The following is a 23,771-nucleotide window of genomic DNA, read 5'->3' as shown; positions in this document are numbered from 1 at the left end:
AGCAATGGAACACATTTGTGAGTCTCTTGTCTAGGATGAAGCCATATAGCATTGTGTGTGTGTGTGTGTGTGTGTGTGTGTGTGTGTGTGTGTATGGTATATTTGTGTTTCTTTGGCAAACTAACCCCAATACATAGGCATTGAAGTATAAAATTGTAGCACAGGTTGGTTCATCCAAACTAGAACTGTAAGGTAGTAAACCATTTTGATTTTATAATTTGAACAAAGACCATGAATTATTAAAACAGTGCCCCTTAAATTTAGAAGCTTATGTGTTTTTTTCCTCTGCTTAATTTTTCACAGACTAAAGATTACAGTGGAAGGGAAGATTGACATGGTTCAACAGTGTCTTGGAAAAACCCATAACTAGATGTTATTAGAAAAACCCATCACTGGAAAATGAGCACTGGGAATATTACTGATAACTTCTCAAAGGTTCTTTATTATCTTTTAACAAGCATAAAACATGTGCATTCTTATTTTAATCACATTGACAGTAGAGCATTTAATTTTGACTTCCTCATCTGTTTTCCCCTTTCAATTTTTCACCTTTTTTATATTTCGTTATTAGAAGTAAAGCTCTAGGGTATGTTTTTTTGTATGATGTCTTCAGTAACACAAGGAGCAGAGAGGAGTGAGTGTTCTACTCAATGAAGGCAAGGAAAACAGGAGAATGGAAATTCTCATATAATAAAATTCAATTGAATGAACGTTTATTGAGTTATGACTGTGTGAGGTACTGCTAGGCTGGGGAAATCAACGCACAGGTAGTCCCTACTTTCAAGGAGTTTCTGTTCTCCTTTAGGGGGAGGGGATCAAAAAGAGTTTGAATGTAAAATGATATATAACCAGTGAAATAGATTTTATTAAACTCCTGCAAGTTACAAGGCATGGAGCTAGGTAGAGTGTGTGTTGGAGGCAGGGGGCGGTTTGGGGGGGAGGGGGATAAAACCAAAACCAGTCTTGGAGTTTATATTCTTTTGAAGATATTTTTTTTTAAGTTTTATGGGATTTAAAGTATAATTAATGCAACATGAGAATTTAAATTTTTCTTGACCAATCATATAAGAACAGAAAATTACTAATCGAATTTGCTTTTATGTCAGTGGTTGTCTTATTAGTTTATTGTGCAACCTGAAGGAATCAGCCAGTTTGGTCTCTGTAGGCAAAAAGAAGGGTATGAGTACTTATTTGGGAGGAACTTAAAGGTCATTTAGTCCAACCCCTCCCTTATTTTACCAATGAACAAATAAATCCAGAAGGGTGGGCACTTGTCAACTGTGTGACCCCAGACAAGTTGCTTGACCTCTTTTGTTTTTGTTTTGTGGGGCAAGGAGGGTTAAGTGATTTGCCCAAGGTCACACAGCTAGTAAGTGTCAAGTGTCTGAGGCTGGATTTGAACTCAGGTCCTTCTGAATCCAGGGCCGGTGCTTTATCCACTGCGCCACCTAGCTGCCCCCTAGTAAGCAGAATCTTGAGCCTGGGAGACCAGTTAGAAAGCTATTGCAGTAGTCCAGCTAAGAGGTAATGAGGTCCTCTCTTGGGGTGGCAACAGTGTGACAGAAGGGAATGGGACATATATAAGAGATTCTGTAGTGATTATGTAGTGAGTCAGATAGGAGCTGACCCAGAGATTGTAGATTGTAGACCTGGGTGGCCGGGAACATTGTGCTCAGCATTAATAGGGAAGTTGGGACGAGAGGCATGGATATGGGGAGAAAGATAAGGAGTTCTGTTTGAGAATGTTGAATTTGAGATGCCTACAGCATATGCAGTTTTAGATACCTAAAAGATAGTTAATGATTTAAGACTATATTCAGGAGAAAGACTCAGATTGCATATATTGACAGATCTGGGAATCATCTGCAGAGTTATGATCATTGAACCCTTGGAACCTGATGGGATTATGGAATGGAATGTTGTACAGGAAGGAGAGAAGCAGGCCCAGGATAGAGCTTTGAGTCACACTTAGGGTGAGTGGATACTGAAAAGAAGGGGTGAGAGCCAAGAGAGAGCAAAGCATGAGACCAGTGTATCCAGAAGAGGATGATCACAGAGTCTGAGACTAAAGATAGGTCAAGAATGATGAGGATTAAGAACAGGTCATTATATCTGGTTGTAAGAGATTTTTTTTAACTTATTACGGAACACATGAAAATATAAGTTAATCAGGCTATGGGGACTTACATAATTGGACTTGTGTGTCTCCAGATCACCCAGCATGATGAGGTTGATGACTGCTGGCTTCCTCTTACAACAAAGAGGGAGAAAATTTTGAGGGGAGGAAAAATATTCGTTGTTGTCTGGTCCTAGCCCTTCTCTTATTAGCCTTGGGAAAGAGGGAATTTGCCTGTTTCCAACTAAGAAAGAGGGTCAAGATGTAAACTATCCTATGAGGCCAGGAGTAAACAATAAGAAAGAAAAAAACTCTCACTGGATTATTTTTATTTATTTAATTTTTTAAAAAAATGCTTAATCTCTCTCTCTCTCTCTCTCTCTCTCTCTCTCTCTCTCTCTCTCTCTCTCTCGGGGCAGGGGTATGAGGGTTAAGTGACTTGTCCAGGGTAACACAGCTAGTAAATGTCAAGTGTCTGAGACTGGATTTGAACTCAGGTCCTCCTGAATCCAGGGTCAGTTCTTTTTCCACTGTGCCACCTAGCTGCCCATCACTAGATTCTTTAGAGAAGTTATCTTCCATTAAGTGTTTGGACAGGTATTTATTTGATGACTGCCCATTTGCCAGATCGCCATACAAGACTAGATTATGGGAAGGGACCCTTAGAGTTCCCCCCACATAGTGGTAGATTGTTGGCTTAGGGCTGAAAGGAACCTCAGACATCGGTCAGCCTTCAGTCCATAAATGAGGAGGCCAAGCTGAAGTAGGATTTGAACCCAGGGCTTTTGACTCCCAAGTTCAGTTGTCTTCACAGCCTTCTCATTACATCATGCTGCCTCCCTCAGTCTATATCTACCTTATTCTGTCACTGTTTTGTTTTGCCAGCTTTCAGAGACCAGATAATCTGTGATCTTTCTTTTTTGTTCCAATGTATACTCACTATTCCCTTAAGAATTATCTCAGTCCTGCAATCTAAACCCATTTCTTTTTTTTTCTATCAGTGATGAAGAATAGCTAGTTGGTATATTCTTTGGTAGAATTATCCAATAGTCTATTTTTTCTCCTTAAGATTTACTTATCTGAGGATCATAGGTTTTGAACTGGGAAGGACATTATAGGTAACTTAATCCAGCTCCATCATTTGACGGATGAGTAAACTGGGACCGAGGAAGGTTAAGTGATTTGCCTAAGATCACATAGGGTAGTAAGTGGATTCAACCCCAGGCCCTTTGACTGCTGACCCAGTGTGTTTTCTACCCCTGTACTTCCTCTTCACAGGTCCCATTTTTCTACCCTTTAATCATCGAGAAATTCAATTTCCTTTTTTCTAGTGACTAATATAAATTATACATCATAGTTCCATTGGCAGCTGCAATCTCTCATGATTATTATTAGCTATGTAAATCTTGCTTTATAGTCATTTTACTTTGAAAAGGAAGTCATGACACACTCATAATAAAGAAAAATAAATAACCCAATCTGGGCCAAAATAACGGTTTTATTCCCCGTTGTTGAAGAAGATCAGATCACTTCAATAACAGGTTCAATTTGAGAAGCATTATTAAGTACCTACTTTGTATAAAAGACACATCTCTGTTGTTATGGTGTTTCCATCTTATAGGAGGAGTAAGTACTTACTTAACTAACCAGAGTACAGAATAACATTTAAGTGGAGAAGAGAAGACAAAATGTGATTAGAAATCTGAGAAGGGCATAATCTAATGGGGGCAATCAAGGAAGACCTCCTGGAAGAGGTGCCATTTTAGTTGGGGTTTAAAGGGACAAATAGGACTTCGTCTGGTAGGGGAAGGATGAGAGGACTTGCCAAGCATAGGGAACAATGCAAGAAGGAGGCAGGAAAATGTAGGATATTTTCAGGAGACTGTCAGTATGGCTCTTTGGCTGGAGTGCAGTGCTTATGGAAGGTAGTATGAGTTAAGCTCAGAGAGGTAATAATAGTTACATATCATGGAACACTGAAACCAAGGGAAGGAGTTTGAATTTCACTTGGTTGGCAGTAATGAACCATTGAAGGCTTTTGAGCAGAGGAGTAACATCTGGTCTATGCACAAGAAAAATCTGACAGCCAAACAAAGGATGGTGTGGCTGCTGTTAGTCTTCTTGGGAGGTCATTTGAGTTTTTCTGGTGAGTGTCCATAAGGGCCTAGTGAGTGACAGTGAGAGTAGAGAAGGGGGGTGTTTATTAGCAAAACTAATTAGCAATAGTACTAAAAATACTGCAAAAATTGATCAGATTTGGCAGGTCGTTGCTTGTGAAAGTTGAGGAAGAAGGAAAAATGAGATATTATCCAGCTTTCTGTCATGGGAGAACTATATGAATGGGGGTATTACAGAAATAATGCACTAGCAAGGTAGATTCTGGCAACAGTTACTTGAGTTTTGGATGTGCCGAGTTTGAGATGTGGACCAGAGTTCTGGGGAGAGGATGGGGTTGGAGATTCCCAAGACTACCGATCATTGTCTTTTCCTTGAGACTCTCTTCTCTCTCACTTTTTAGGATACAACTGGATCCTGGTTCTCTTCCTACCTACATGACCACTTGGTCAGGTCCACCAACGATGGGGGTTTTGTAGAGCTCTTCTCCCTCTGTTTCCCTCCAATCTGATTAGCACCTGTCAGTCATCATCTTTATGTTGACGTTTCCCAGATCTACTTGTGCTCTACTGTGCTCAATTCTCATCTCTAACTACTATTAGACATCTTTGTGTGGGATGTTTCATTTGTTGTTGTTGAGTCATTTTTTTCAGTCGTGTCTGACTCTATATGATCCCATTTGGGATCTTCAAAGCAAAGATACTGGGGTGGTGTGCCATTTCCTTCAGCTCATTTTACAGATGAGGAAACTGAGGCAAATAGGGATAAGTTACTTGCCTAGGGTCACATAGCTAGGAAGTGTTCGAGGCTGGATTTGAATTCATGAAGACGAGTCTTCCAGACTCCAGACTGACCTGGCAATCTATCCATTGAGCCACCTGTCTACTTTAGGGATGTTCCATAGACATTTTAACTCATCGTGTTCAAAACTAAATTCATTATCTTTCCCTCTCCCTGTCCAGTCGTTACTGTGTAGGGTACCACTATCCTCACAGTCCCCCAACCTTGACTTCTCACTATGTCTTACCTTTTATATACTGTTAATTTTACCTTTATGATGTATTTCATATATACCTATTTTTGTCCTCTAACACTGCCACCACTGTGATGCAATCCCATCCCACTTCTTTCCTGGACTGCTTTTTGTGACCTGCTGATTGGTGTCTCTGCCACAAGTCTCTCTCCACTCCATTCTATCCTCCATTCAGCTGTCAGGGCAATCTTCCTAAAGTACGGGTCTGACTCTGTCACTTCACTCCTCACCCCCCACCCCACTCACTCAACTCCACTGGCTTCATATCACCTCCAGCATCATATATAAAACCCTCTGGTTTTCAAAGACCTTTATAACCTGCTCCTCCATCCTTCCCAGTCTTCCCTCCTCTCACCAAATATTCTGTGATCTAGTGACACCGGCCTCCTTGCTGTTCTTTCAACAAGACACTCCATATCCTGAATCTGGGCGTCTTCATTGCTCGTCCCCAGCACCTGGGATTCCCTTCCTCCTCATTGTCACTTCCTGGTTTTCCTAGCTTCCTTCAAGCCCTACTAACAGGAAGCCTTTCCCAATTTTCCCCACTTAATTCTAGTGCCTTCCCTCTTTTGATTATTTCCATTTTCTCTTGAATATAGTTTGTTTGTACATAGTCATTTGTATAGACTGTGAGCTCCTTGGGAAGGAGAGACTGTCTTTTGCCTTTCTTTGGATCCCCAGCACTTAACACAGTACCTGCTACATAGTAGGCCATAATATTAATATTTATTGGCTTCTTGCCTGCCTATTTGGCATTTTACCATGTGTACTTCAGGAAAATTCCACTTTATTTACTAGGACATTTGAATCTTGTTATCATAGTAGAAGGGACGGTTGATGTAGGATAACCATGGGAGTAAAATGAAATGGGAAGTAGGATTGTTGAGGCCAAGAAATCTTTTTTCTTGATTCTTAGTTTATGAGTGCTATATAGATCAAAGGCATTAGTTTAGTTTCTCTGTAGAGTACTGTACCTAAGATGAAGATGATGATTTCATAACAATTTATTGCATGTCCACTGAAAAAGTGAATGATCTAAATTTGAGAGAGAAACAATATTACAGCTGTGAGAGAAGCTACAGTTAAATAAGAATTCCTGAATGTTTGCTGAGGTCTGAAACACTACACTTTATAAACAACCTAAATGAATTCATCCATCTACCACACACAGTCTTGTTATACCTGAGGGCTAGCTTGCTCACCTGATAGGGTCTAGTTCATTCAGTTTTAAGTCAGGACGGTGATCATAAGTCTGTAACAAGAAGGGTCACCTTCAGAATCTGGGCAAACCTGTTTTTATCTACACATCAGAATTGTAAAGGTGCCAGAAAAATGAAACTTGGGGCACCTTTCATCATGTTAATGAATGATCAGTTGAGATGATTTAAAAAAAAAAACACCAAATCTTTGCAAACCTTAAAGTATTACATAAATGGTAGTCAATAACATCAGCAGCAGCAACAGCAGTAGCAGTAGATCAAATGATTATGCAGGATCAAAATTTAAGGCATTAAGATAGAAAAAGGAGAATATATTCACTAAAGGTGCATCATCTTTTATCAGAATTTAGACTAACATGAAAAAATTCTATAAGGGAAGAGTGAATATATGGAGCAGATTTATAGATTAGGGGAAGGCCCAATGAATTTCCTTTGCATTCGAAAGCAGCCCCTCAATCGAGGAGCCATATGAACTTTTTCATCTTTCATTGGCGGGCGGGGGGGGGGTTTGAAGCAAAAATAGCCAGCATTTATTAAGTACCTACTGCATGTAGTTCATTGTAATTAAATTACTTGATCCTCAAGGACATGCCATTGGAGAAGGGGGAGGAAAAGTGCATAGACAATGATAATGCTTGTTATAATTATTAAGCACAGAGGAGAGGACAAAGGGGAATTAGTGGAATGGTTGCCATGGGAGGTTGGTTGTCAAGTCACATTGAAACCCAAATTAGAATTTATAGAATGGGCAGAAATCAGAGCATATTAATGGATGACATTTCTGAGTTTGAGATTATTTTAATGATTCTTTAAATGGACAGTAGATTACACAGGCATTCCTAGGGCATGGCCCAGACTTTGGGAGTCTGTAGTCATTCATTGGCGGCCATTGTGAAGGAGGAGCTTCTTGACTATGCAGATGTGGAGAACCTAAAAAGCTATTGTCAAGGATTATATTTATGACCCCCTTCTGTAGGGAAGAAAATGGTCAAGAACATGATCAAACTGTGCTCTATAAAGTGAATGGTAACATACTTGTTCAGTTGTTTCAGTTATTTCATCTCTTCCTGACCTCATTTGGGGTTTTCTTGGCAAAAATGCTGGAGTGGTCTGCCATTTCCTTCTCTAGCTCATTTTATAGATGAAGAGGAAGTGAGGCAAACATGACCAAATGACTTGTCCAGGGTCACACAGCTAATAAGTTTCTGAGGCTGGATTTGAACTCAGGTTTTCCTGACTCTAGGCTGGGAGCACTATCCACTGTACCACCTAGCAGAGTAACATAGAGCATATTCTCAATTTCACTGCAAAGAGACTTTTCATCTCCCCTGTTGTATGGATGATATTTCTAAGTGCCCCATAACTTTTCATTTGAAAGCATGTAGTTGCCTGTCAAAATAGCTGAGACCCCAGAAAAGTTCCATGTGTACAGTCATGGAACAAAACTGTCATTTTGTGTTGGGCTTTGAACCAGCATTTGTAGGAACAAAGGGTCAAATCCAGAGGAAACCATAAACATTTTTATTTTTTTGAGTCACCATTGAAAGGGGGTGGAGTGGGGAAAGCTTGAATGTCTACTCCCATTTCCAGGCACCCTTTTTATTCTTTGTCCACAAGTTGAATAAAGATAAACAGCAATTTAAATGTAATATTTACATAACCTACAAAAATCTGGGTCAGCCTAGCAAAACATGGACTCTGAGGTTAATTCAGTCCTGTTGAAGGTCTTAAGAGTGCCTGATGAAGGCATTGCTAGCATTTTTGTGAAAAGGGCGGTTTTTAGTTTTTTATGTTTGTAAACTACCTATTTGGCAGAACATTCCCTTTTGTATGGAAAGTTTCTAAAGATTTTTAAAAATTAGTAATACTGTGATAATTTAAAATATAAATATATATGTGTGTGTCCATGATTCTCTTAGCTCCTTGAAGGCAGGGACTATTTACACCCAGCACCGTGCCAGGCACATAGTAGGTACTTAATAAATGTTTGTTAATTGATTGACTGTGTGTGTTATCTAATCTATCTTTGTTTTAACAGAGGCAGGTCAGAATTAGAATCCAAGCTCAAATCCAGATTCAGACACTTATTAGATGTGTAACCTTTGGCAAATCACTTAAACTTCTGTTTGCCTCAGTTTCCTCAGCTGTAAATTGGGGTAATAACAACACTTACCTTGCAGGGTTATTGTGAAGATCAAATGAAGTAATATTTTTGGAAAGTATTTAGCACCATGCCTGGCACATAGCAGGCCCTGTGTAGATGCTTATTCCCTTCCCTCTATTTTAACAGTTCTCTGAATATAGTGGGTATTTAATAAATGCTTGTTGAATTATAATTCAGCAAAGCATTAAATATTTCCTTTGTGTAAAATATTATTCTGGTTACTAAAGTAGGTATTTTGCTAGGCATGGAGAACAATGCAAAGATAAAATATAAGGACCAGCCCTTACCTTCAGTAATCTTGAGAGGCAGCCTGGGATAGTGGAAAGATTCATGCTGGACCTGAGTTTGAGTTCTGCTTCTGTCTCTTACCTAGTTATGTGATATTATTAAGCAAGCCATTTCACATCTCTCACCCTCGATTTCCTCATCTGTAGAATGACAGTAATAATATTTGCGTTACTTCCTCAACATGTATATTTTTTAGAAAACGTTTCAGGGTGCTAGAGACAAACATGGTGAGTTTTTATTTGAATCTCTAATAAGAGAGATTAGGCAGGTGAAACACTGTGGTTTAGTGGTTGGAGATCTGGTCTCAAGACCAGCCCTCTGACATTTACCAGCTGTGTGAGTCTGGTGCAGGTCATTTATCCTTTCATTTCTCTGGCTGTGTAATGCTGGCACAAGTCATTTATCTTCTCAATTTTCTAGGCAAGTCTCTTGGACTGTTAGTTCTAGAGAAGGAATAGACCTCCATTGGTAGGGGGAATTGCCTTACCTCTGAGTTCCCTATTCCAGTAAAATCACAGGTCTCTTCTTTATCCCTAAGGTAGTTGAACAAATAACCAAAAGAGAAAATAGAGTATGATAAAGTGAATGAACAAAGTCCTATAAAAAGGGAAGAATCATTCTCTGCTGGGGAGGGGTGATGGAGAAAGTAGGAATTATGTTTTTTCCTTAGAGGAGGATAAAAAATTTAAATATCCTGTGAGTGGGGATGGAGAAGAAATTCAAAGCATAAAGGTATGGAGGAAGGGGAAAAATTAAATGTAAAATCAGGTTTTGAAAAAGTAAAACTTGTCAAGATGACATATTGTGTGACGTATTATATTTCTTCGGCATGCCAGTAATACATTCTGCTCTTAAGTTGTCGATTGCTATTATACTAGTACTTGTATTGGCTTTGTGAATAATTTTTTGATATTTTGTTATTTTCATAATTTTCTTTGAACACATTCTTTTAAAAAAATATAGCCTACTTTCAAAATTGCTTTAAGGAACTGTTGCGTGAAAGAGGATGTTAATGTGATTTCATTCATTCAGTTAACATCTATTAAGTATCTTCTGGGGATGATATGAAGTTTAGACAAGATGCTTTGGTTCTTGCCTTGGTGAAACTTAAAGTCTAATGAAGCGACAAACAAGTGCCTCTAATAACAGACCTACCGAAGTGCATCAGACAGTCGCAAAGCAAACTATATGAGGTAGTAGCTCATAAAACTGTAGGATATCCTTGTTTTCCATGTGTTGATTTATGGGAGCCTAGGATTTAGAGTTAAAAAGAATTCAATCCCCTCGGTTTCCAAATGAGGAAATTTGAGCAACAAAGAAGTGATCAGTTGATCTCCATACTCTATCTTTCCTCTGAGTCAGGACTGGAACTCATGTCCTTGAACTCCACATTCAGCCTTCTTAACTGTATACCAGCTGCCTTGTGGGAGAAATTAAAATGCCTAATTACAGAGCATCATAGAGTATTTTAGAAAAACTTGAATAGATCTTGATTCAGAATGCTTATGGAAAGACAGAAGACCCTCCCCATTTTCATTGTCCCAACAAATCCTCTTTGCTGTCTTGACCCTTGTTTTTACTGAGCCCTATCATGGTTCTGAGCCATTTGCAAATTGAAGAAAGAGGATGGTTGATGTGGGACTGCATGGGGCTATAAACAGTGTTGATTGTACATATTCCCGCTATTGTTGATTCCCAGGAGTGATCAAAAAGACCCAAGAAACTTGCTCCTCTTTTCAGTGCTCTGCACATAGTTTAATAAATGTTGAATGGAATGGGAGAATATATATATATATATATATTTATTATTATTATTAACTGGTTCTTCTTTGAATGCAGATACTTGAGGAATTCTAAGATGTCTTTAAGATTAGCTAGAAGAAACAAAGGAAAATCTTGGTAATCAGGAACTTAAGGCTGGGGTCTTGGGACCCAAAATGTTGGGCAGTTTAGGAGTTTGGAGAGGAGATAGATTGGATGAGTGCAGAATTAACTTGGTTTACTTAGAAGTTTTGGTTAGGGCTCTGGCCTTCCCCTGTATTTCTCTATATAGTTGTATATTGCAACCCCCTGAGTTCGGAAATAAAGAAAAACTAAGAGAGCTGGTCTTGAAGCTAGGAAAACTTGGGTTCATGTCTAGCCTGTGAGACCCTGGGCAAATACTTAATTTTTCAGTGTCCTAGGCAACTGTTATTTATTTGATTTTTAAAAAAATAATTGTGAAACAAAATAGGCATTTCTGTAATGTGGTATAACAGAAAAGATGATTGCTCCTGAAACTTCAAATCCACTATGTACAACTTGCTATCACTTTTAAATACACAACAAAGCTATCGTGTAAATTTTCTTTCCCCCCTTTTTTTTCTTCCCTTTCCCCACTCCAACCTGACCCAGAGATGACTACCATTAGACACAAATAGGTCTGTGTGTGTATGTGTGTGTGTGTGTATGTATGTATACATACACACATATGTAAAATTATTCCTAGGCAACTTTCTAAGAATTCTAAGCTGGAGAAAAGAGTCTGAAGTATTTTGGTAGAGGGACTTTTTTCACTTGGGAGTTCTTTCTTATCAGTGAAATGTTTAGTTCAGCCCCTACCTGTATGTTTGTTGAGAAAGTCCTCTGATTGATTGGCACCCATTTTGTTTCCATTTCTTTGCTAATACAAAGAGTACAGCTATAAGAAAAAGGGAAAGCTCATGAATCAGAGTCAACGGTAGCTCCAGACGATGAGTCCTAGGTTCCAGTGGGAGGGGGATGGGCTTCATGGCTGGAGAGGAGGCAGTCTGGTATGAGATGACCTGGAAATTTTGAAATGCTTGCTGTGTGCAAAGCAGGATAAACCATAATCCTTGAAGTTGGAGATTACCATCTACTCAAGATAGGACAAATAATTGCTGTATATCCATCTCTTACCCCGCTTCCCCCCAAACATGGTAATGCATTAGAAAATACAATGTGATATCCAACAGGGAAAATACCCTTCCAAACATTCTCCAAATGCAGAAAGCTATTATCCCCAAACTGACTTAACACATCCCAATTGTGATTTGTTTTTGGCTGCATTTTCACAGCTGTTCTCTGTCAAAGTGCATCTTTTAGGAGCAGTGGAAAAAAAAACACACCACAGGGGAGTAACAGCTTAAAGTGGGAGGGAAGGCTTGTGGCATAACAGGCGGCGCTATACTAGCTAAGGGGATGAGAACAGATCAAAACAGAGTGAGAGGTTGAGTAAAAAACCCTGACCATCAACTTAGCGGGACTGGCTTTTTCCACCTTTCCCTTGGGAGAGCAGGGGAGAACTCACTGGGTGAAGATAACTGGCAATGATTATGAAGACTTGGTGCCCTGAGGCCTGAGTTGATGTTTTACTGTAAACAGAAAATCCAGAGACCTGGATGTTGAATGAGAATTCAATAATGTGTATATTTTCAAGGGTGTCGGACAAGATTAAGAATTTGGAACTGAAAAAAATTAGAAATATGTTCGACATAAATGCCTCTCTTTCATTCCTGAATATTATTACATTTGGTGTATATTTAGGGCAGAGTCAGCTTGGGAAGGAACCCACATTCCTTTAAAATGATAGGGTTGAAGACTTCAAGGATATTGTCCTTTCCTTTTATTTTGAGAATTTTATTAATTATGCTGTATCACTTCTCTCATAATGACAAGGATAACTCAAAATCATCTTTGTGTAGATTATCCAGTGTGTAATAGATGGATGTTCCTTCTTGTGTGTGTGTGTGTGTGTGTGTGTGTGTGTGTGTGTGTGTTTTAATCTTTCTGGCTGAGCATTTTATCCCTGAAGTAATTTCTTTGACTTTACAGCTGAAGTACATTAACAAGTATAAACTGTAATAATACCACAAATTATGTTCATTTTTTTCCAGATCGGATAAAATAAAGGAGGGAGTACTCGACTACTTTCATTCGTTTGAAATATTTTGTAATTTTTTCCCTCATTCTGCTTTATTCTTTTCCTTTTGAAAGTCCACCTGTGTTCTTAATGGCTCTTTGTAACTTGCTTTTAAGGATTTTTAGTATAGGATGAGGGAACAAGTAGTTACTTTGGAGGTAAAAGATCTGGATTCAAATCCTTTGATCTTAGGCAAGTCTAAAGAAGTTTATTGAAGGAATGATACCTCTGACCCTACCCCCTCCCCACACTTCCTTTACCCTATTGCACTGTAGAAGCTTACATTCTAAAGTAAGATTTAAACCCAGGCAGCAATGTAGCATGAGCTGTTAAGTGGCTATGTGACCTTAGGAAATAATACTTGCACTTGCATAGTGCTTTAAAGTTTATGAAAGACTTTACATATGCTATCTCATTTAATCCTCACAACAAACACATTAGGTAGTGGTGGTGATGATTTGTTTCAGTCACATCCAACTCTTTGTTATCCCATTTGGGGCTTTCTTGGTAAAGATATTGCTATGTGTTAGGTGGGTACTATTATTATCCCCATTTTACAGATGGGGAAATTGAGTTAAATGGTATAAAAAGGCAGCTGGTTACTTTGCATTTTTTCTGTATAAGAGAGAAAACTGAGGCCATATATAAGAACTGGTAGTATGTCGTCTTCAATCTACCTGGTGCTGACGACCTATACTCCGGCTTTGATTTTGTCACTGCCTTAATCTCCATGCTAGCTCTAGCATTTGGTTATTCAGTGTCCTTTGGACCTGACCTATTTGCTAAAATCTTTGTAGTGGGACCACATCCTGTTACCTTGGGGATTTTTATCTCCTTTGGGACCTGTTAATTGTCCTTAATCAGCAGGATTGTATGTACCCTTGTCTGCTAATTCCCTCCCTCCTCCCTTTTTTGGGGGGTGGTGGTGGTATTTACAGAAAAAAAATCACAGAAAAAAAAATCCTAATGATTAACTGAATTCTTAAAATCATTGAAATTTGCCCTTCTGTAAAGTCTGAAGTGTGTGTGTGTGTGTGTGGGGGGGGGGTGTTCTTAAGCTTTTCTATAATGGAACCCTTTGACAGTCTGGTGAAACCTATGGACCCCTTCTCAGAAGAATGTTTTTAAAGGCGTAAACTACAATACATAGAAAACAGAACAAAGGAAATCAATATTGAAATAGTTATCAGAATACCTTAAAATTAATGGGTCCTAGCATATAAACACCTGGTCTAGGGCTTAATGGCTTTTAGAAAACACCCAAACTTCATTTTGCACAAGGATGAGGATAGTCAAGTAGTCCATCCCTTTTAATACCATGTTTCAATAGTCTTGAATGTGTTCTACACCTATAGCCAAAAAGCTTCGAATCAAAATGAGATAATAGATGTAGAAGAGCTTTGAAAAGCAGAAAAGACCATTGTTATTACAATATTATGAAATGTGCTACAGCATAAGGGAAACTTTGCCTTTATGCAAAAAGAGGTGTTTGTTTCCTCTATCTTTTCAAGGTAGTAAAAGCTCTATACTTTTCAAGTACTGTGTATTATTCCTCTATAGAATAGGTATATTCTATACAAAATTGTCCTTAAAATTAAATTCCATGTGCTGAGTTTCCTTTTTCATTGATTCTATGATGAAATCAGATATGTGTTCTTTAAGGAAAAAAAAAACTTCTAGGGGAACAGGATCAAGGAAATGCAAAAGGAAAGCTGAAATTGTAGACAGGAATAGAGGTAAAGCCACATCTGCAGACAGACACTTCACTCTCCCTACCTCTTTAACCCAGTATACCTGTATGCCACTCTGTCTTCCAAATTCTTTCATGGTTTTGTCATTCAACAGATACTATTGAGTTCTGTGAGACAGCCTGCCACGGTAGAAAGAGCATTGGATTTGAAGTCTTAAATTCAAGGTTACCCCATGTGACCCATTTTAATATCTTTATGTCTTAAATGGGGGTAATTCCTCTTGTATCACCTACTTCACGGTTTTGTTGTGAGGATAATTTTAACTTTCCTTTAGAATCAAATTTTATAAATTGGATTGTCCTACCATATAGGCTACTTATGCTATACTCATTCCAACCTTCCTAAATTTGTGATCTCCTGATTACTTATTCCCTATTTAGTTGTGTTCCTTCCAGGTGATAATCTAGGTTCTAACAATAGTAACAATGACAGCAAACAACTAAAAACTTTTACATAGTAGTTTCAAGTTTGTAAAGCACTTCAAATTCATTGTTTTATTTGATCTTCAGAACAATACCTTGCGGTTGGCACTGAACAGGCATCATACCCATTTTATAGATGAAGAAAATGAAATTAACCAATACCCCCATTCACACTGCTAGTAAGTTGCAGGCCCCTCAGGAAGAAACTAATCAAGTGATGACATTGCTGACTGTACTGAAAGTACTTATTTTTGCTTTCAAAGCTTTCAAACTCTCCTCATCTGACAGCTTCATATTCCAAATAATTCTCACTCATTCATTGCCTAGATGAAAGTCCACAAACCTTTGTTCATTCAAGTATGTAGTTGTTTTTGAGGTTGATTTTTGCAATGAAGGAGGTGGGGTAGAGGGATGAGAAGAAAGACCATGTCTAATCTGTTGGGAAATTGATTAATTTACACAGCAAAAAGCAAATGGAGCTAAAAGGTTTGCAGAAATATACAATGAATATAGTATTTTGTCTGTGAACCTGATTAGGAAAAATAAGCTTTAAAGGTTCAAAGAATTATAAATTGTATGTACTGCTTTATATGTACACCTCCCGTTCATCCAGTTTTCTTTTTCAATTTCGTGATGCTTTGTTTTACAAATAGCTGCAAAACCTAATTGTAGCTTCTTAAAATGTCAACTCAGCAGCCAAATTTCTTTGTGTAGAGGGTGACTTTCCCCACTCCACCTTGAAATAAATGATTTGTATGCAAGTTGTCCCTTTGAAACAGCAATCTGTCTCACTTGCTATACAAGTAGCTCCTAGAAGGGGAGAAACTCAATAGAGCTGACTCTAATTTTTTAGGCTCTAATTCAGTTTTAGGGATTATTCAGTCACCTTATTTCTTTTCAAGATTTAACTACTCCCATAGCACTGCTATCAAAAGTTATGAAACTAGAAGGTAAAACTCAATGAGTCCTTTTTAAGTAGAATGTGACTATTCTCTAGATAACTCACAAAAATGGTTAAAATGGAAATCAGTCCTTGGAATTACTTTTGTCTTTCATTTATCGAGGTCAACCCTCCCTGTCTGCTGTCTCCAAAATGATGGAGTGCTGGCCACAACATACATGTATATACCATATATGATATATGATGCAACATATACATGTGATATGACAGATAACATGCGAGTATATATTAGACTGTACAAGCTCTCCTTTATTGGAGATGGGGGAGAGAGTAGAATAGGGAGGGTATATAGACACACAAACACTTGGATAATTTTGGCCAAATTATCATATGAATGTGTTTTCTCTTTTCTATGAAAGGAGCTTTTCTATGTTGGATTTTGTGGTTACTCATGTCTTTTAACTGTCCTCTGTGCACAGGTATATTGAAGACAGAATAGGGGGGGAAAGGCATAACATAAACCTTTTCCTAGGCTATATTAACTAAAAGAAACAGGGATACATTTGAAAGTAAGGAAGAAGGTATGAATGCTTTTTATTTTGCTGTGTTCTTGATGAAGATGATGTTGAGTCTGCTTTCATGCCCAAGTGGGCCCCAGGTAACTGGATTTTGAATGTGTTGACAGAAGGTTCTCCCCTCTAGGCTCTTAGGTAGGTGGGAGAATAAGTCAATGTGGTCACTAGCCTGTTTTGTCAAGCAAGTATTGGCTTTTAGTGGGATTGAGCATGGGATCAGTGCCAGGGACTGCTCCCTGGAACTTGAGTACAGAAAGCACTTGCTTTAACTCCCTTTACCTGTTTGGTTTTTTTTTTAAAAGTAATACACATGATTCAGAGCTAAAATAAACGAATCTGAGTGTATATTTAATTATTGGGTCCCATACGATGGAACCTTTAACTCTTAGTAATATGCAACAGATAAAAGTCAAAGGCATCTTTGTAAATAAAAAATGCCCTTTGATTTAATTAAATTAAATTAATTAATTTAATTAATTGGATTAATTTAGAAATGGAGCCAAGTGCCTATGTCAGAAATTTACTTTGCTCAGATAGTTTGGATTTAGGTATTAGAGTTCATTCCAGTTATTCTGTTAATGAATGTCTAGTATTTTAAACATTTCTTGATATTCTGTTTTAAAATTTGGAATGACAGCATTGCATAAGAGAGGTCATCTAACACAATCCTACCTCAAAACATAGATTCTGCTTAGACCTTGTGAAAAGTTTGTATACTTCAGTTTGAGAGGAAATTGGGAAGGCGTGTATGAACTGATGTAGAGTTAAGAAAACAAAATTTGAACAATTTATATGATAACATCATAAAGAAAAACAACTTTGTAATATTTTAGAACTCTGAATGCAGTGATAAACCACTAATCCAGAAGATGGAGGATGAGGAGAACTATCATAATTTGTTACACATTACCCAATTGAAGGACTCCTCCCTCCCCCACTCCCCACTCCGTTTCCAGTTTTTTTAAAACACAGAAAATCCTGCTTATAAGCATTTTAAAAAATAAATGTGGGTCTTTTTCAGTTCAGATCTTTGTTTTTTTGAAATACGAACAACTTTAATGACTTTTTAAGGTATCATTCTAAATTGCTTTCTAAAAGGGATAGACCACTCAATAACCACACTAAGAATGCATTCATTAGTCCTTCCTTCCCCATATATCCCTTCCAACAATTGTCATTTTCCCTTTTTATTGTCTTTGACAAACTGATGGGTATAATATATAACCTCCGGGTTGTTTTAATTTATAATTCTCTTGTTAGTAGTGATTTTGAACAATTTTGTATTATGCTTGACTTCTTTTGAGAGCTTGTCTGCTCATTGCTCATATCTTTTGACTATTTATCTATTGGGGAGTGATTCCTTCTCTTTCTCTCTCCCCTCTCATATTTTTTTGGGCTATCAGATCTTAATCAGAGAAATTTGCATGTTTTTTCCAATTAATTTTTTCCCTTCCAATTATCACTGTATTCATCCTATTTCTACCAAAATTTCCCCCTGTTTTATGTAATAGTAATAACAAAAATTTACATTTTATCACTTTTAATCTTTTCTATTCCTTGTTTTGTCAAGAACTCTTCCCCTATCCATAATTATCAGAAGTATTTCCTTCCCAATTGCTCTAATTTATTTATGATATAACTCTTTATGTACAGCTCATGTATCCATTTGCAACTGGTCGAGATTTTCTCTGTAGTGGCATTGCTGGGTCAAAGGGTATACAAAGATACATAACTCTTTGGGCATAGTTTTACATTACTCTCCAGAATGGTTGGATCAGTTCACAATTCCACCAATAGTGTGTTAATGAACCTCTTTTTCCACTTCCTCCTCCAACATTTGTTATTTTCCTTTTCTGTAATATTAATCAATCTGATTGGTATGGTGTAGTACCTCAGAGTTTTAATTTGTATTCATCTAATTAGTAGTGATATAGAACTTTTTTTTTTCACGTGACTAAAGATAGCTTTTATTTCTTCAGAAAACTGCCTGTTTATATCCTTTGACCATATACCAATTAAGTAATGGCTTATATAAATTTCATTTATAAATTTGACTCAGTTCTCTATATAGGTGAGAAATGAGGCCTTTATCAGAGAAACTTCCTATAAATTTTTCCCTCCCCGTTTCCTGCTTTCCTTTTACTTTTGGCTGCATTGGTTTTGTTTATGGAAAAAGACTTTTTCATTTGATGTACACAGCAGGCTTCTTAACACTGGGTTCTAGGGATAGATTTCATGAGGTCTATAAAGTTGGATGGGGGGAAACTCTATTTTCACTGATCTCTAATTGAAATTTATAATATCTTTTGGATATGAAATTTTTAAAAATCAAAAGAAAATATTATTCTGAGGAGCTCCATAGGCCTCCTAAGACTGTCTAAGATGTCCATGACCCACAAAAAAGTTAAGGATCCTGCATCTATGGCTATGAAAAACAATAAACACGTTATTTCCCTTTTTAGTTACTTTCTCAGAGTTGATTGACTTGTAAGCACTGAGTTCTCTAGGGTGAGATATAAAACCTGTGAAGTGAAAACATGAAATTCAGATATCATTTGTTTGTTAACTAATTCCTTAACTTAGCTTTAGGAATATTTCCAGGACCCTAATTTCCTTGTTGTTGGTAGTTGCTAATTGTTTTTATTTGTTAGTATCCTTAGTTCCTGTTCCGATTTATCGTGATCTTAAAATATGCAAATATATGAATTTGGCAGTGTGATAAAGATTTATTAAACTCCTACTGTGTGCTAGACTCCATGCTAATACTTTACAAATCATTTAATCTGATTTGAAGAGATGTTATGAATCTATTTACATTTGTTTTTAAAAATTTCCTCACCAAATAGTGAATGAAATTGAAAACTATTCAGTTAACCTTTCTGGATGTGGGGTGAATAGGACATTTTTTGCATATGTCCTTGTGATAGAAACCGAAACATGAACACAGCATAAACATATGGTATTTGGGAATTTTGAGCTTAAATTCAGAGATAAATAATGTATTTTGTAATTATATTTAAAATCTTGTTTAATGTGCAGTGCAAATTGTGGAGAAGCAGGACTTTTTAAGATTCAAAACAGATTGTTTAGGGTTCTTTTCAAAGTGCCTTAGTACCTTGTGATACATTTAGTCATCTATAAACTAGAAAACTAATTAGTACCACGGCATAAGGATTATTTAGGCACTTAAGAAACATTAGGCTTTACAGCTGTGCAAAATTTATTTTAATAACTTTTCATTTAAAAATTAGCTGTATATGTGAGAAAAAACCACTAATCCAGTTCTATTTGATGCATTCATTGTCTTTAATCCTTAAGATATTTTCCTTAATAAAGATTACATTAAACCTTATTTAGAACTGTGAAGTAATATAGAAGTTTAATTATAAAACAGTTTAGAAATAGAAATATTCACTTGGAAATCATACCCCAGTGGATCTATGATCTCTTTGTGTGTGGTCCTTCCTCCAGTGATGCAGATTGCAGTCCATCTATGCCTTACCATTTGTATAACTCTTGTTCATGTCTTCCAATAAATTCTCAAGGGAGAGGAGCATTGGGATCTGCCCATTTGTTGGGAAGCTTTTTTCTGTTTATCTTGACATTATCTGGATACCAGTAGAGTAAGGCCAGATCCTGATTAGTTCAAGCAAGGAAAGGAAGAAAAGTTTTATGAGTGATTTTTTTTTTTAACCTCGCAGTCATTTTCTGGTATCACCTTTTCTCTCAATCATAGGGGACCCCACGTTATAATAAAAAAGTACTAATGAGCAAAGCCAGTTTGACCACATCTGACAGCATATGCCTTATTCTGCCCCTGTATTCCAAGATTTCATTCCAGAGAAGATGAAAAAATGTGCTATCATCAGCTTTCTGGAGTCAAGATTGATCATTGTATTCATTTGAATTCTTATAAGACATGATAACTTGTTAAAATTCTGTCTGTGATAGCTAGGATTCCCTCAGTGAGACTTAAGTCTAGCTAAATAAGTTAATTAGATCTTATGGAATCGATTGACTCATATTATTACTTCATCATTTCATGAGATTGACATACTAGATTTGCATGGAGTAAATGATCTTTAAATAGGAACTCTGATCTGTAAAATTCACTTTATTTCCACATGGAATTTGTACTACCTCTTGTAGTTTGGATAAGTAGATTATTCATAATTTTATGTCGCTGAGTATCTGATACAAAGAACATGATGGATTCATTAATTGCACAAAAGAAATGATCAGCAAGACAGTATGTATGTCAACAATAGTGTGTGCACATGTATTTTGCAAGTTTTATCGGTGAGAAATGTATGCATTTGCAAGCCTGAGGTTCTGCCAAGAATAAATATTATTTATAACCAATATATCATTGAAATGTAAAAGTAGTTGGCATTAGTGGCTTGTCATTCCTATTATTTTGGATTGCTTTAATTTTATGGTTCTGGTTTTACATTGTAAAAGTTACAAACGTAATACAAATTCAAGCTTATTCATTATCTAGCTTGGAGAGGGGTGAGTGAGAATGGGGGAGAGAGTGGAAGAGATCAAATGATAGTAAATGACTAAGTTAGCTAAGCAGGAGCAGATTATAAAGAATTTTGCCTACTGATCTCTTCTAAGGGAGAGTTGTGTTGTTGGATATTCATTACTTTAAAGGAATGGAGCCAATTGACTTCCTTCTTTAAAAATGTAGTAAATGAGCCCTTATAACAATGAAAACAATTAGTGTAAGGCTATAAAATAAGTACAGTAATAGACACCATATAATGTACACATAGAGATTTGTCTTTTTTGTTTGTTTTTTAATAGATTACTCTGATATATTGTACTGTGTTCTCTTTTGCCTCTACTCACAAGTACTACATATTTCAGATGTTCAAGATACTATATTCCAACCTACCACAAGACTCCGTGTTAGCAAAATGATAACCACTTACACAACACAGTATAGCATGACATAGGGGCAGCTAGGTGGAGCAGTAGATAAGGCACTGGCCCTGGATTCAGGGGGACTTGAGTTCAAATCTGGCATAAATAAATTTTTAAAAATATGTATGTATATATATCATGACATAACATCACCCCATACCATACCACATTTATTACACATCTGTGCTAAGTGCTGAGAACACAAATAACAAGAAAAAGTCCCTGCTTTCTAGGAGTTTACAAATTAAATGAGTGTAATTCAGGGGAATAATGATGTTGAAGTCAAAACCAAGTAGAGCAGCTGGTGGGAAAGGAAGAGTTGGCTGGGCTCTATTAAGGAAGGATTTGGGAGGAGTTTTTTGTTCCATGTTCTAGCCCAGCATTCAGAGGGAGAGGTGCCTGAGGTTACTGATGAAGTGTGAGTAGCCAACCTGAAGCCATCTCCATGGTGATGAGCTTATGGGCTTGGAGTGGTGGTGGGTGGGGTGGAGATGCTGATGGTGGAGTTGAAACCAGGAAGAGCATCTGATGGGAAATGAACAGCAACATATCAGCATGTGCTTCCTTTAATCATCAGTTACCAGTCTTAGTTCCTGGCCTGGTTGGATGTAGGGCCGGGCTGGCAGAAATAATTTTTTTAATGAATTGGGCATAACCCTGAAAGCAAGTGAGACTTTCCAGCCACGTTTTAGAGGAAAACTGTTTTTGTGATAATAATGTATGGAATTCTTGATGGTAGGAATTGTGATTCTTAGTATGTGTAGCAACTGCTTTACTAAATAAAATTTTTCTTAAAATACCAGACAAATCCTCTTTTGCTCACTGGTCTGGTTGGTCTGGTCACCTTGCAGATATTTTTCTATAACTGGGATTAAATCTTATAATCTTGCTTTATAATTTATAATCTCATATATGAGGAATATTATATATAATATATGTAATATAATATTTATATAATATATATGTAATAATAAACCATATGCAAATTCCTATCCTTGAGGGATATTTGTATTGTTTTCTAACAATAGGGCATTCACATATGTACATATGTATGTGTACACACGTACATATGTAAACAAAATGGAGGGAAATGAAATTATAGCAAGTACTGACATTGCTTTTCCTCCTTTGCTCCAAAAAAGTTATGAATTAAGTAACAATTGCTGCAAACCAACCTCAGTTAAGATAGTTCCTAACATTTAGGCAGAAGTTGAGCCATTTTCCTAAATTTATATTTGTGTCCTTCTCCAATCAACCTCTGGCCTTTTTATGACTGAGGTAAAATTTACATTACCGCAAACATTTGAATAACAGAAAATCAGATTATACTATTGTCTCTCTGGATAGACAGGTAAAAAGAGCAGACCTCTTCTTGGGACTACCTTCAGTTCTTGCATAGGACTACCACTTTGAATGTTAGTATCAGCACAGATCATTTGCTCTGAGATGCCAAAACACCTTCTTTCTCTGCCACGTCACAGTCCTACTGTCTCTTTTTTCTTTTGCTTGGTTGTATTAGGGATTTCGGTTCTTGGGTCAGCTGCTCTGTATGACTGTATTCCTTCTTCTTCATTTCCATACCTTTGTAATCTTTCCACTGTATCCTGCACTCTCCCTGTGAGTTATCTTTTATAATAAAACAGAAGACAAAAAAATTAAACAATATAGCAAAAAAGTCTCATGTTGTTTGTAGTATTCCACACTCATGGTCTCCTACCTCTGTAAAGAAGTGTGTGTAGGGAATGAGAGGGGGTCATTTTGTTCTCTGATGTCTCCCATGGAAGCCAAGCTTGCTCATTATAATTTTGCAACATTCAGTTTTATTGTTTTGTTCATTTATCTGCTACAGTTGTGTCTATTGTTTTCCTGGTTCTTTTTACTTTGCTTTGTATCAGTTGATATGTCTTTCCTTGCTTCTCTCTGTTCATCATGTTCCTGGTTTCCTAAAACATAGCAATAATTTTATTATGTTTTCATACTACAACTTGTTTAGCATTTCCTCAATTGATGGATATGTCCTGTATTTTCAATTCTTTACTACCATAAAAAGTTCTGCTATATCGTCATTATGGTTTTTTTTAAATTTTTTGCTTGGCAATGAGGCTTAAGTGACTTGCCCAGGGTCACACAGCTAGTGTCAAGTGTCTGAGGCCGGATTTGAACTCAGGTACTCCTGAATACAAGGCTGGTGCTTTATCCACTGCACCACCTAGCTGCCCCCATCATTTTGTATTTTTAAAGGAGGCCTACATATTTTAGAATAAGGTATGGTGGCAGTCCTACTCTATAAGTTAAGAGTTTTGTGGTGAATCCAGATTCTTTGTAAAAATGAAAT

General features: G+C 37.1%; 1 protein-coding gene across 4 annotated transcripts in view; it reads left to right on the top strand.

Moving 5' to 3' along the window:
• TBL1X (transducin beta like 1 X-linked) overlaps nt 1–23,771 on the top strand; it is a 379,125-nt gene that overhangs the window by 97,522 nt on the left and 257,832 nt on the right. For 2 of the 4 annotated variants that reach the window (XM_043992599.1, XM_043992596.1), the window contains exon 2: nt 304–435. The exons of the other annotated variants lie outside the window; for them this stretch is intronic. The gene's annotated coding sequence lies outside the window, so the exon portion shown is untranslated. The remainder of the gene's footprint in view (nt 1–303; nt 436–23,771) is intronic. 4 annotated transcript variants of the gene reach the window in all.

This window comes from Dromiciops gliroides, chromosome 3 (assembly GCF_019393635.1).
Source record: "Dromiciops gliroides isolate mDroGli1 chromosome 3, mDroGli1.pri, whole genome shotgun sequence".
In the NCBI taxonomy this organism is placed as follows: Eukaryota; Metazoa; Chordata; class Mammalia; order Microbiotheria; family Microbiotheriidae; genus Dromiciops; species Dromiciops gliroides.
Note: the sequence above shows the minus strand (reverse complement) of the source record. Positions and strands in the feature narration are given on the sequence as shown.